This window comes from Erithacus rubecula (assembly GCF_903797595.1).
Source record: "Erithacus rubecula genome assembly, chromosome: 8".
In the NCBI taxonomy this organism is placed as follows: Eukaryota; Metazoa; Chordata; class Aves; order Passeriformes; family Muscicapidae; genus Erithacus; species Erithacus rubecula.
The window spans coordinates 597415-610000 of NC_136659.1; the positions used below are offsets into that span (position 1 = coordinate 597415).

The 12586-nt window shown below is 48.3% G+C and overlaps 1 long non-coding RNA gene across 1 annotated transcript; it reads right to left on the minus strand.

Annotated features, from left to right (window-relative positions):
• Positions 1-670: 670 nt before the first annotated feature.
• LOC306804577 lies at positions 671-2073 on the minus strand. The gene is made up of 2 exons (XR_013774931.1): positions 2025-2073; positions 671-725 (listed from the first exon to the last, which is right to left on the minus strand). It is a non-coding gene; the product is annotated as an uncharacterized lncRNA (long non-coding RNA).
• Positions 2074-12586: the final 10513 nt, after the last annotated feature.

A 12586-nucleotide genomic window follows, 5' to 3' on the forward strand; every position in this document is an offset into this window, starting at 1 on the left:
GTCCTTTGCAAGGAAAGGAAGGGGGCAGAGCAGCAGTGGTTGGTGATTCCTTGACCTTTCTGATGATCCTTTCTCACAGTGGGCAATTCCAAGGACAAGGTAACCCCTAGCTCCACACAGACACCAAATCCATGGCATTGAAATCTGTGGGGACCAGGGACAGGCAGACCTGGGGAATAAGTACAAGTTCATCTCCCAGGGGTTTCCCATAATGACTGTTTAATCAATATTTCCCATCTATCTCCCATTTTCTCGTGACCCTGCTAAGTTCAGCCCTCCACTAAAAATAACCTCTGTCTTTTATTGCTGGGAAAGGATCCCAGCCTTCACAGAAACAGGGTTTCTAATCTTCACAGAGTCAGATGCTGGAATACCCCAAAAGCTCAGAAACTGGCAGGCAAAATTAATGAGCCTTTCCCACTTATTGTTAAAAAAAAGTCTCCTGTGAGTTTATAGCAGTTGCAGATCCAGAGGCCCTTTTTACTCTCCAAATAAATTGTACTTCCCATGGTTTTGGGTTGGCTGTGCTGTGGTATGAACTTCAGGAATAGGAGCTGATGAGATCTTTAGCAGATACATCCAAAAGAAGTGGGCAGAGACCCCAACCCTGCTCTGTGTGCTCTGGTTTGGGTTGTTTAAAACACACAACTCTCCAGAGTTCCATGCTGAAGCAAAGGAATGGAGCTGTGACTTCTTCCAGAGCAGCCCCTCCTGAGCTCCAGAGCCTGCAGACATCATTAGGAGAGGGCAATTAGCATCCTGCTGCCCAGGGGAGAAGTGGAAGCCATCCAGGCCTTGGCAGCCACTTCCTGGGATTTCTCAGAGGATCCCTGTCATGGCAAACCTCAGCCAGAACATCCCTGGAGAGGCTCAGATGTAGGCAGCCTTTTGCCAAAACTGGGGATCTGGGGAGGCCTTTCATCTGTCAAGGTCTTTCCTTCCTCCACAATTTGGTGTATTTTGTCAGGGGGATGGAAAAAAGGGCAAAACCCCCCCAAATTCTGTCTGCATAGCAGGGACACAGCATGGTCAGTCCTTGGTTTTACTGGGAAATTCCAGGAGGGAAATCCCAACTGCTTCCCAGCTCTCAGGAAAGGCTGGTGGTGATTCTGCACAGGGCATGAGGCCAGACAGGCTGTGGGGTCAGAGGTCTTCAAAAGTGTTTCTCTGCACTTTTTCTTCCCAGACCAGCAAAACTGGAGTAACTCTGGGAGAATATTTTGGGAATAGTCATTTCCCTCGAACATTTAAGGGACGAAGAGCCCAGAAGGAACCAGGAACAGAAAGGGTCAGCCCAGTGCCATGTGAGGAGCTGGGTCATGCCAAACATCCCAGATATTTAACTGCAAACCCCTTCTACCACTCCTCCTCATTCCAGCTCTTGGAACTTTTTTCCTTTTTTTCCTTTTTTCCTTCCTCCCTTCCACAGGTACCACAGAGAGGTTAACAGGGAGGAAGTATTTTTAGTTCTGAAGATGTTGGATCATCCTCTGTTATGGCAACAGATTCTGTTACTCCTTGTTTCCCCTGGACTTTTTAATGCATCAGAGTCATCAGGGCTCCCATCCAGCTTACAGTAAACATGGAAAAACCTCCGGATTTTCAAACTTATTTGTTGCATGACTGGTAAGAGCATTAATGGAAGAGAGGAAAGGCCCATCAAGGAGTCTCTGAAGGAAGGAGGGGGACTCCAGCCTGAGGGAAAACCTCTGGAGAAACCATACCTGAGACCTGGGGTGGGGAGGGCAGATGACACCTGGAGGTCCCTTCCAGCCAGTGGGTCAAACACCAGAACCTAACAGCTCACACAGCCCACAGTCTGGGGCTCCAAAATGATAAAATGCTGCCTGGTTTGGGTCCAGGGCAATAAATCTTCCCTCACAGATGTTACTCTGCACTTGGAGCAGGTTTGCAGGAGCATTTGCCAAGGTTCAGACAAGAGCAAATGCTGAAACCAGGTGTGCTGTGCCTTTTGGGGGGGGGTTTACTGCAAAGTCCATGGGCATGGACAGGACATCTCTCACCTGCTGAAGGATATCCAGGGAATATCCAGGGTCTCCAGCTCCCTCTCTGACACCTATTCCAGCAGTACAGAAGCTCTGTGAATGCACACAGAGAGAATATCACGAGTCCTCCTGCAGGAAAATCATCTTTTCCACTCTGTAATTGCACTGAACCTTGCAGGAGCTGCAGAAGTGGCCAGGGATCCTGGACAAAACAGGGCCACATTCCCCAATCTGTCCCAGTAAAATCTCATGACTCCCTCTTTTGTTATTTTCTTTTGCTTTAGCCAGCATCATTTGTAGCATTTGGACTGCACAAAAAAACCCTCCCAAAACTACAGGAGAATGTTGCTTTTGATAATAGATTGGGTTTCAGCACTTTTAGAATAAGGTAATTTCATTTCAAAACACACCAGCTTGGTTTTTTGTTTGTTTTTTTTTTTTCTCTAAGAAATGTGAGCAGAAAAACAACTTGCTCTGTTTGATCTGTGCCTTAAATTTTACTGAGGAAAACAGAACCATTTTGGAGAAAGCAAATAGAGAAATTTGGAGGGATCTGGCCAACTAATGGGGGGAAAAAACAGCAATGAGCACCGAGCTCTCCAGCACCAAAACATCAGCAACTGATGGCTCATTGCAGCTTTTCTTTGTCTTCCTATCTCAGCCACAGATTTAACTGGAGGGAAGGAAGGTTTGGACAAGTTGAAATTCCAAAACAAGGCTCCAGGACAATTGTCAAGAAAAAAAAAAAAAAAAAAAAAAAAAAAGTTTCCTATAGATATACCTGAACTGATGGGACAAAAAGATGATTTGAAATGCTGGGAATGTGAATAGGAGCTGAAACGATTGCAAAATTCTTATTTTCAGGTCATTATGTTAAATTAATTACCCTGTGTGCTTTGCTGAAGACTGGCAGCAGGGAGGGGCTTGGGACAGGGATCTCCAGAGAGTTTCTCTCTCATTCTCCTTCGTAGAGCTCTGGAGAGGAATTATGGATTATCAGGGCTGTTTTCAACCTCCCTGCTCCTTGGAATGTGCACTCATGCCGTTGGATCATCACTATTCTCATGGACTCAGGCAGCACAAAAGTTGCTTTTTGCCTCCTGGGCATGGAGGTCCTCCCAAGAGCAGATCCACAATGAAGAGGAAGAGATGGAGCTGCACTTTCCCTGAGGAAAGCTGAAGCATGTCCCAAATTGATTTGAAACCAATCCAATCAAAAGAATGAAATGTTCCCCTGATCAGGTCAAACTGACCAAAATGAGGTGTTTCATTTCAGGTTTGTCTCCCCCACAACCCTTCAAAATAAAATTGGGAGAAGAAAAAAAAGACATAAAAAGAAGAACACTGCAAGTTTTTAGCACATTTCTTCCCCGTGGGAAACAGCAACTCTGTGAAGTGGCAAGTTTCCTTGTAAAAATCTGTCTCATCAGCACTTCTCCACAGTGTACAACCTCCAAAAAGCCCATTGCTCTGATCTGGGGTCTTCCTGGGCTTTATGGGTTTTGTATCTTTCCCCAAATCAAGCTCCCTGCTCAGAAGGTGTTTTCCAAAACAGCGTAGGGAGCAACGTGATGGATGGACACCCTTGGACATGATAAAGCTGAGACCTTGCCATACCCAAACAGGATTAGAGCAGATACTGAGCAATCCCATCCCATCCCATCCCATCCCATCCCATCCCATCCCATCCCATCCCATCCCATCCCATCCCATCCCATCCCTCTATTTCTGCAAAAACCCTTGCATGTGCAGACATCCATCACAGGTGTGTTTCTGTGACTGGGTGTGGAAAATCCCATTCCATACAGCCAGGAAACACTCCCATTTCAATGGAGTAGTGCTGCCCAGCAGGTGATATTCCATAGAGGTGGAGCAGGGCTCCCACAGGAATGTTTTCCCTGCTCCACAGGTTGAGTGCTGAAGTGCAGCTGTCAGTGCTGAGTCAGGAGTGACAGCAGCACTGGGGGGATCCTGGAAAAGAGATGGAACCCGAAGTGTTTTCCTGTTTCCTGACTGCCCAGTTCAGCTTACAGGCCCCCTCAATGCCTTTCCCATCCTGGCTGTGCCTGCAGAGCAGTGGGCAGTCATCAGCCCCATGCACTCTGCAGTGAGCTGAGAGGTTAAATCACATTTTCAGGGTCTGCTTTCTGAGAGAATTACTGAGCTCTTCCAGCAGCAGTGCCAAGGGTGCTGCAGGGAAAGGCAAGCTGGGAGGAGGAGGAGGTGAGAGAAGGAGTCAGTCAGCACTCACCCACCAAGGCACCTTTCCTCCTTTGGAAAAGGGAACAAAGCCCTGCCAGGGCCTTTCCCTGCTGGTGCAGCTTGCCAGGGGGTTGTGCAATGGGATGTCAGCACACAGTGCCCACGGGATGTAATGCAAGCCTACGTGTTTATTTCTGAGCAGGAACCCAAGCAAATCCAGTCATGACCACTTCAGGAGGTGAATCAAATGAAAACCTCTTGCTGCTGTTTCTTCTCCCGAAGAACCTGGATGAAATGTTTTAATAAAACACTCCTTCCTTCTTTTAGTTCTTTCCTTTTTTTTTTTTTTCTTTCCTTTCTTTTTATACATATATATATCAAAGTTCAAATAAATCGTTACCATAATCAGAAGAATGCAGAGAACTGTAAAAGTTTAGAAGGGGTCACTCCTGAGCCGCCCTGACTCCATAAAGTGCAGTTTGATGTCCTGCAGTTTATGGCTGCACAAAGCCAGCTCTCTGCTCTGAGATTGGCTGTTAATGTTGTAATGATGTTTAACTGCTTACAAATGAATCACAGGTGGGGAGGTAGGGACTACCTTAAGTAAAAAAAACCTGTCATGTTTATTGGTTGCTTTTTTGTTTTGTTGTTCTGTTGTTTCATATGTTTCTCTTTAGTTCCCTCAAGAAAACAGATTAAGGAACATCACAGCCTGTAAATAATTTCTGTTTGTAAAAACACCACATCCCTTTGATGCATCCATCACACCCTAGAGAGGGGGGAGAGAGGTTTTCTTTCACTTGCAGCATGGCTTCTTTTTATTTTTTGCCACTAATTTTGGAATTTCTCATTAAAATAGCAAGAAGCACGGCTGGCTGAGGTTCCAGCACGTATTTTCAAACCAATAGGAGCCACATCCTTCCTTCTTCCTTCCTTCCGTTCCTTCCTTCCTGCCTGTTCCCTCCGGCCTTCTTCTTCCTTCTTCCTTCCTTCTTCCTTCCTTCCTTCCTTCCTTCCTTCCTTCCTTCCTTCCTTCCTTCCTCTTCCTTCCTTCCTTCCTTCCTTCCTTCCTTCCTTCCTTCCTTCCTTCCTTCCTTCCTTCCTTCCTGCCTTCCTTCCTTCCTTCCGTCCTCCTTCCTTCCTTCCTTCCTTCCTTTCCTTCCTTCCTTCCTTCCTTCCTTCCTTCCTTCCTTCCTTCCTTCCTTCCTTCCTTCCTTCTTCCTTCCTTCCTTCCTTCCTGCCTTCCTTCCTCCTTCCTCCCTTCCTCCCTTCCTCCCTTCCTCCCTTCCTCCCTTCCTCCTTCCTCCCTTCCTCCCTTCCTCCCTTCCTCCCTTCCTCTCTTTCTTCCTTCCTCCCTTCCTCCCTTCCTCCCTTCCTCCCTTCCTCCCTTCCTCCCTTCCTCCCTTCCTCCCTTCCTCCCTTCCTCCCTTCCTCCCTTCCTCCCTTCCTCCCTTCCTCCCTCACACCTGACTCTTAAAATTCATCCAATTCCTCAGATTTTGGAGCTGTTTCCCAATTTCTTTCCCCTCTTAGGCCTTCCTCCCCTCCTCTTCCTCTCCCTCTATGTGTTTTTTTTTTTTTTTTTTTTTCCCATGGCAAAAGGAACTCACGCAGACCTGGGTATTTATAAACTCCCCTCCAAGGCCAAAGCGTCAGGAACAATCACTTCCCTCCAGTTTGCAGGAACATTCAAAGTGCCCTGAAACATATTTTCGACATAACTCATCACTTTGAAGACACTTCCAAGTTTTTGTTCCTGTTTATTGACAGGAAGTTGTTTTTCATGGCTCCAAATCGGGGGTGGGGATGATGGAGGAGTTGCCAAGTGGGTTTGTTGTGCCCTGCAAATCCTGACCCCACATTCCTGGCTACCCCCCAGGCACCCACCACTCAACCCCTCTGGTCTTTGCCAAGTGGGATAAAAGCACCATCGAGGCTTAAGGAGTGGGAAATTAGAGGCAGGGTGGATGTGGGCAGGTGAGAGGGGACCAGAAAGTTCTGTTATCCATCATGGCTCTGGAAGAAGAGGGGTGTTTAGAGGCACTCCTAGCCCTGGAGAGCAGGGGTGAGGCACAAACCCCCTGTTTCTCCTCCAGGAGAAGGGGCCAGCACAGCAGGATCAACCCCTCTGGGAAGTGTGACTCGTGGGGAAGGGGAGAGCAGGAAAAAGGGAGCAGGAAAAAGGGAGCAGGGAAGGGGAAATGCCTGATTTCCCCTGTCATGGCAGGACAGGGCTCTCCATCCCAGCACGGGGGGCTACTATCCATGGAGATGGGCCAGAGCTCTGCAGGGTGACCACTTGAGGCTGAGCCAAAGGGTGAGGGAAGAACCGGGGGGCCTGGGAATGTGGTGATGGGAGAGGTGCAGCATCTGCTCCCTGCTGCGTGCCAGGAGAGGGGCACAGAATGGAATTCTTGGGAGGGGTCCTGTGCAGGGGGAAGAATTGGTCTCTGTGGTCCTTGGGTGTCCCTTCTACCTCTGTGTGTTCTTTGATTTTATGAGAGAAGGCCAAATGTTTCTAGTTCCCACCTCAAGTCCCAGGTAACATCTTCAAGGAATACCCTCTGCTGCCTTCCTCTGCTCCTCCAGGAGCAGCATCCTTTCCTCAGGGGCATCTCCTGCTCCAGGGGCTGATCCTGCTGGGGAAGCCAGCAGAGGAACAGGACAGAGCCCAGGGGTGCCCAGCAGTATGAGGATCTCAGCCAGCCACAAGGATCTGCCATTCGAATAAAGCACCAGTCCTGCTGGGCTTGACCTCCTGGACACCTCCAAAGCCTCTCAGCAGCCCTGGCACAAATCCCTGGGGGAAAGGGAGACTTTAAATTGGGCCATAATGACCTTTTTTTATCTTGGCAGTGGGACTGGCTGTTATGGACTGAGTGCCTGAGGTCCTTGCAACACTGGGGGCACCTCTGGATTCCCCTTACTCCCAATAATTATTGCTCCTTGGCTTGTTGCTACACCATGTAGTGTGATGTTATTGCTTGGAATGCTCTGTTAGCTCCGTTTTTACTGATACCATGTGTTCCCCTGCTTTCATCCCAGTTGTGTGTCAAGAACTGTTTTCCTAAGGATGGTCAAGGGAATATGATTCTAATATTACTGGAGATGATATAAAAAGTTTTATAGACACTTCTCCGTGTTTGAACTGGGAGCCCAGAGCTCAGCCACGAGGGCCTTAGTCAGGCATTTGAATTGCATGTTTTGGAAGGCCAGTGAGGTGAAAAAAGCACTTGCTGATTTACAGGGGGGCAGCCAGTTTGAAAGGGAAGATGTTAGACCTGCACTTAGAGAGGAACAAACCAAAAACTTCAGGCTTATAATATGCAATTTCAGGCATCATTTGTCTCCAGAAACATGAATTCAAGCAGCCTGGGAAATACACAAGGACACACTGCGTGCTGTGTTATTCCCAGGAGTGCAGCCACAATGCTGTGGCTATTAATGTGACAGTCCCTGTCTTGACTGGCAGGGCTGGGGTAGCACTGAGATCCCCCAAAATTCAAACCAGAAGCTCCAGAGCCAAGGTGTGCTGATGATCACAAAGGATCTTTGCAGTCTCTCTGGCTTGCCAACCAAAGCTACTGGCAGAGGTGGGATTTTGTGGGGTTTTTTTTGGTAGAGGTGGGCAAGGTAAGGGCTGCGAGATGAGTCCCTGCTTGTTCAGTTAGACAGGAGAGCTGGGAATAGCTCTGCTGGGATGCTCGCAGCCACTGTGCTGAGCAAAGGATCAGGAGCTCTCAGGAGGAGAAGACTTGGGCTGCTAAAACATTCCCCAGGGAGCAGAGCACGAGGATTTGTTCATTCCACTGCTTCCTCTGCCTCACACCAGCATTTCCAGGGCTGTTTCTGCCTCAGCTCTGCACCTGGAGTTTATGGTTTATCCACTGCTTCACCCGTGAGTGAACAGGGGCTCTGCACACCCAGCTCTGCTGCATCAAATCTCTGTGTATACCAAAAACCTGCTTTCCTGTTAGCTCATCAAGGCATTTCTTTATATGTTTTACAGTAGAGCAGGTCCAGCATGCAAAAAGAAGGCAGAGCAGCAGCAGGCAGGGTTTTCCAGCCCTTTCCAGCCGAGCTTTTACGAGCACTTCCATAATGGCATTTCCAACACTTGGGCCGTGGCTGCAGCCACAGCTGACGCCTCATCCATCATAACCTGCTCTCTGCCTCAACTAACTGCTTCATTTATTGCAGGTGATTGCCTCTGCACGGGACCAACACTCCTGGAAATTCCAAGGCTTTTGTCTGGGCGGCAGGGCGGGCTCCCGGCGCGGTGTTCAGCCCTGGGGCTCTGCTCCCCTCCCTTGCCTGCTGCTGCCTTGAAATAGAATGGAATAAACTGGTTTGGGTTGGAAAGGAACTTAAAGATCACCTTCCACTGTCCCAGGCTGCTCTCAGCCCCAGTGTCCAGCCTGGCCTTGGACACTCACAGGGATCCAGGGGCAGCCACAGCTGCTCTGGGCACCCTGTGCCAGGGCCTGCCCACCCTCCCAGGGAACAATTCCTGCCCAATATCCCATCCATCCCTGCCCTCTGGCTGTGGGAGCCATTCCCTGTGTCCTGCCCCTCCATCCCTTGTCCCCAGTCCTTCTCCAGCTCTCCTGGAGCCTCTTTAGGCTCTGGAATGACTCTGAGCTCTCCCTGGATCCTTCTCCTCTCCAAGTGAACATTCCAGCTCTCCTGGCTCCAGAGGAGAGGGGATCCAGCCCTTGGATCAACATCTTCTGCTGGCACAGCTGCTGGAGTTCCAGACCATCCCTATGAGTGTCTTTTTTGTGGGTAAGAAGTGATTTCCTCCTAATCAAGGAGAGCTGGAATTTTCCCACTTCTATAAGCCAAATTTTCTCACTTGGTGACAGCAGAGGGTGAGCCAAGGTGGCAGCTGGGAGGAGAAAACCAGGGAGTGAGCAGAGGATGACCAGGAGGGAGATGAGGTAGAAGGTCAGACCTTGGGACAAAGAGAAATGTGTGACACTGAATCCACCAATTCCCACATACAAAACAAAATATCTCTGCTCACCAGTTTACCCAGCTCTCCTCACCTTAAAAAGGATGGAGGGAAAGCTTTGGGGCTGCAGGACAAGCTGGGGTGAGCAGACCTTGGGTGGAATGTTTGCTTGGGTGAGGTAATTTGCTCTCAGCTTCAGCCAAGTCACCGATTTCACAAAGCACAGCTGGGCTCCAGGCAGGACAAACTCCTGTCCCAGAGATCTCCCAAAGGCACAGCAGTCCAGCACTGAGCAGAACTGCCCAGATTAGACCTCAGGATCCCAAACTCCTTCCACACTCACATTTGAGCAATGATCTCTCAGCTCAAAACCACAAGGGCAGTCTGGACTGGGGAAGCTCACTCTTATGCAGCCAAATCTGAATATCTCCTCATCTCCTCTGAGGCTTTATTGCCAAGCTGAGGACACTCAAAACTTTGGAAAACCCTTGAAGATATGGCAAAAATTTCTGCCCATGTCTTGCAGTCTGGCCAAGATCCACCCATTTCCACGATGGTGTGGCCTTGAAAAGAAATCATTGTGGGTCAGTTTCTATAGCAATAGAGCTTTGCTTCACCCCAGCTCCATCAGGTCGTGGAGAGCCTGTTGGGAATAAAATACTGGATTTGGCTTCCATCAACCTCTGGAGAGGAGCTGCAGCATCCCTTGCCACAGGCAAGCTCTGCTGCAGTCCTGGCCAGCACAGCTCCCTTCCACTTGACATCCTGGGATCCCTGCTGGGATTTCATGGCAAAGGATCTTCCCTTGGGCGTCACTTAGCTCCTCCAAGGGGTGATTTCCTCCCCAGGGCTCCCCTGAACCAACCTTGGTTCTGCTTTCAGGCTCTTTTCCTTTGCACTCCCCACTTCTCCTTTGCTGGAGCTCTTTTCCCATCTGCAAAATCCAGGTAATGCTCCAAAACTCCTTCACAACTGACTGGATTTCCTGAAGGAGAAGCCCCAGGCATTCCCATTCCACAGGAGGGGTTCAGAACCTGCTGGTCCACACTTAATAAACATCAGAAGGGACTTAAGCCAGCCTAGTGTTAAGCACAGTCTATCTGCAAAGCTCCAGCTACCACTCTGCTCTCCCTCCCATCCAACAAAAAAAACAGGATTCAATGGGAATGGTTTGCAAAGGAGTCTCTGCTCCTTAGTGGGGTCAGAAGGAAAAATAATCTCATGCCCACAGCCAGCTCAGCAGGGAGAGCCTGGGAGTGCTGCAGGGGTCTGGGATGCACACAGGGATGCACTCTGGGATCTGGGATCTGCAGCACATGCAGCAGGCACAGTAGCAAGGGAATGTTGGGAGAAATTGTTTGTTTTTTAGGCACAAAACCTGACCTGGAAATCATCAGCATTGTCGCAGCATGAGGAGGCTTTTCCTATTTTTGCTTTGGGGATGGACATGCAAATTCTGAGGTTGAAATTGGGATTTTATGCTTCTGAAGGCTTGGGACTTTTTTTAGGGATCAAACTACATCCAGTCCCTCCAGAAATGAGTAATGAGGCCATATATTTTTTTATTTTTTAATTAGTTTGAGGACAAAATGACACTGTGCTTCAGAACATTTAAAGAATAAATTGAAATTTTTGGTTCTTCTTAGGTGCAGCCATGGGGTAGTGGAGCTGATGAGGATGGGGGGAGCATCCTCACGTTGATCTGGTAAAAACATCATCTAAATCCAATCTGTTGCAGCAAACAGGCCAGGGAGATGAAGGAAACCACATTAAAAACATGATGAAAGTTGCCTTGAGGATCCTTATGTCACACCCGGGCTCTGGGAACTTGGGTTTTTTTATTTCTTCCCTTTTTTTTCCTTTAATAAACCCAAACTTGACATTCTTGACACACACACACACACACACACACACAGGGGTGCAAGCTGAGGGGACATTAAAACTCACAGATGAGGGATTTGGGGTCCTTGGCTCCCACTGAAATTTTTGAGGGCTTTCAGCAGATCCAGGTGGAGAAAAAGTAAATTTCATTCTAAATAAGCAGATAAAAATTGGTCTAGGCCAATCTAGATAATTTCTCTTGTCCCCAGAGTCCCTTCGCATCACCCAGTGGCTCCCCCAAGGGGTTCAAGGAGAGGAAAAGAATCATCCTGTGAATCCTATGGGTATGAGAAAGAGGCAACCCCCCAAAAATTCACTATTTGTACCCCATTGTGAGCTGCCTGCAGCAAGCAGAAAGCGAAATAAAACTCACACATGGTTTATTTTTGGATTATCTTTTCCCATCTCTACTCCAGGCCCCTCCCCAACTGATTTTTGAGACAATTGTTCCCTTCCCTGACTTAAGACACCAAACACTCTCAGCTCTGCAGCTCCCTCCCACAGGTGGAACTGCTGTGGGAGCGAGGAAGAGGAAGGAGAGGGAGGGAGGAAGCAGGAGAGAAAACAAGGGGGGAGAAGTCACATCTGCTCTGTGACTAATCCAGGCTGTGGCACACCCGTCCTGGTCCCTTTTTATTGCTAACATTCCTTGGAAGTTAGAAAACACTTTTTTACCACCCCCCCTTCCCTTTCCCTCCCGGCTTCAGATGTCCCAGAGGAATGTTTAAGCGATTATGGAATCCCAGAGGAGTTTGTTGCTTCCCTTTTTAATTTGTTCCATGCTAGTTGCTGGTTTTTTAAAGCAGTGCCCAGCTTGCTCTTTCCTCAGAGTCAAGCCCAGGGCTCCTTGTTCCGGCTCTGGCATGGAATTCCTCATGACTTTGTTCCCCAAATCCCTGCGGGTTTATAGCAGGGCTGCAATAATTTACTCGATGCTGAAATTGGTGATTACCTGCTCTGATTTCAGAGCTTATGTTTAAACAGAAATGCTAAAAATACTGACTTAAGCCAATCAAAAAGGAAAAAAAAAAAAAAAAAGGCATTATTGGCCTTTTTTCACTTGGCCAGGGTTCACAGGCGAGCTGAGATCCTGCAAGGCCGATGAAATGCCTGGTGTTATCCTGCTCCAGGCACAGGCTGAGGTCTGGAAAAAATTCCCTTTGGGTCCCCCAGAAGGGGTAAAAATCCAAATTCTGGGTCCCCCAAAACCAACTGAAATTGCAGTCTGTTCTATTTCTGTGCAGAAGCTCTGCATGGCACTTGGGTTTTAACCTCTTCATTCCTCTTTGCCCTCTCTCCCAGGTGAGGGGGTGGTGGCAGATGCCCAGGGAATGGCTTGAGGTTGTCTAGGAAGTGCATGGCAGAAAAAGAAATTGAATACATTCTTCTCAAAAATCAGCACTGCAGCTCCTGGGCTTTCAATTTTTATTTAATTTTTTTTTTAAGTTTTTTTTTTTAGCAACAGTTGCTTCCAAACCAAATGCAGGGAAGCCTCAGACGCAGAGCAGCCATGAGAGAACAGGGAAAGAAATTTATAAAACCC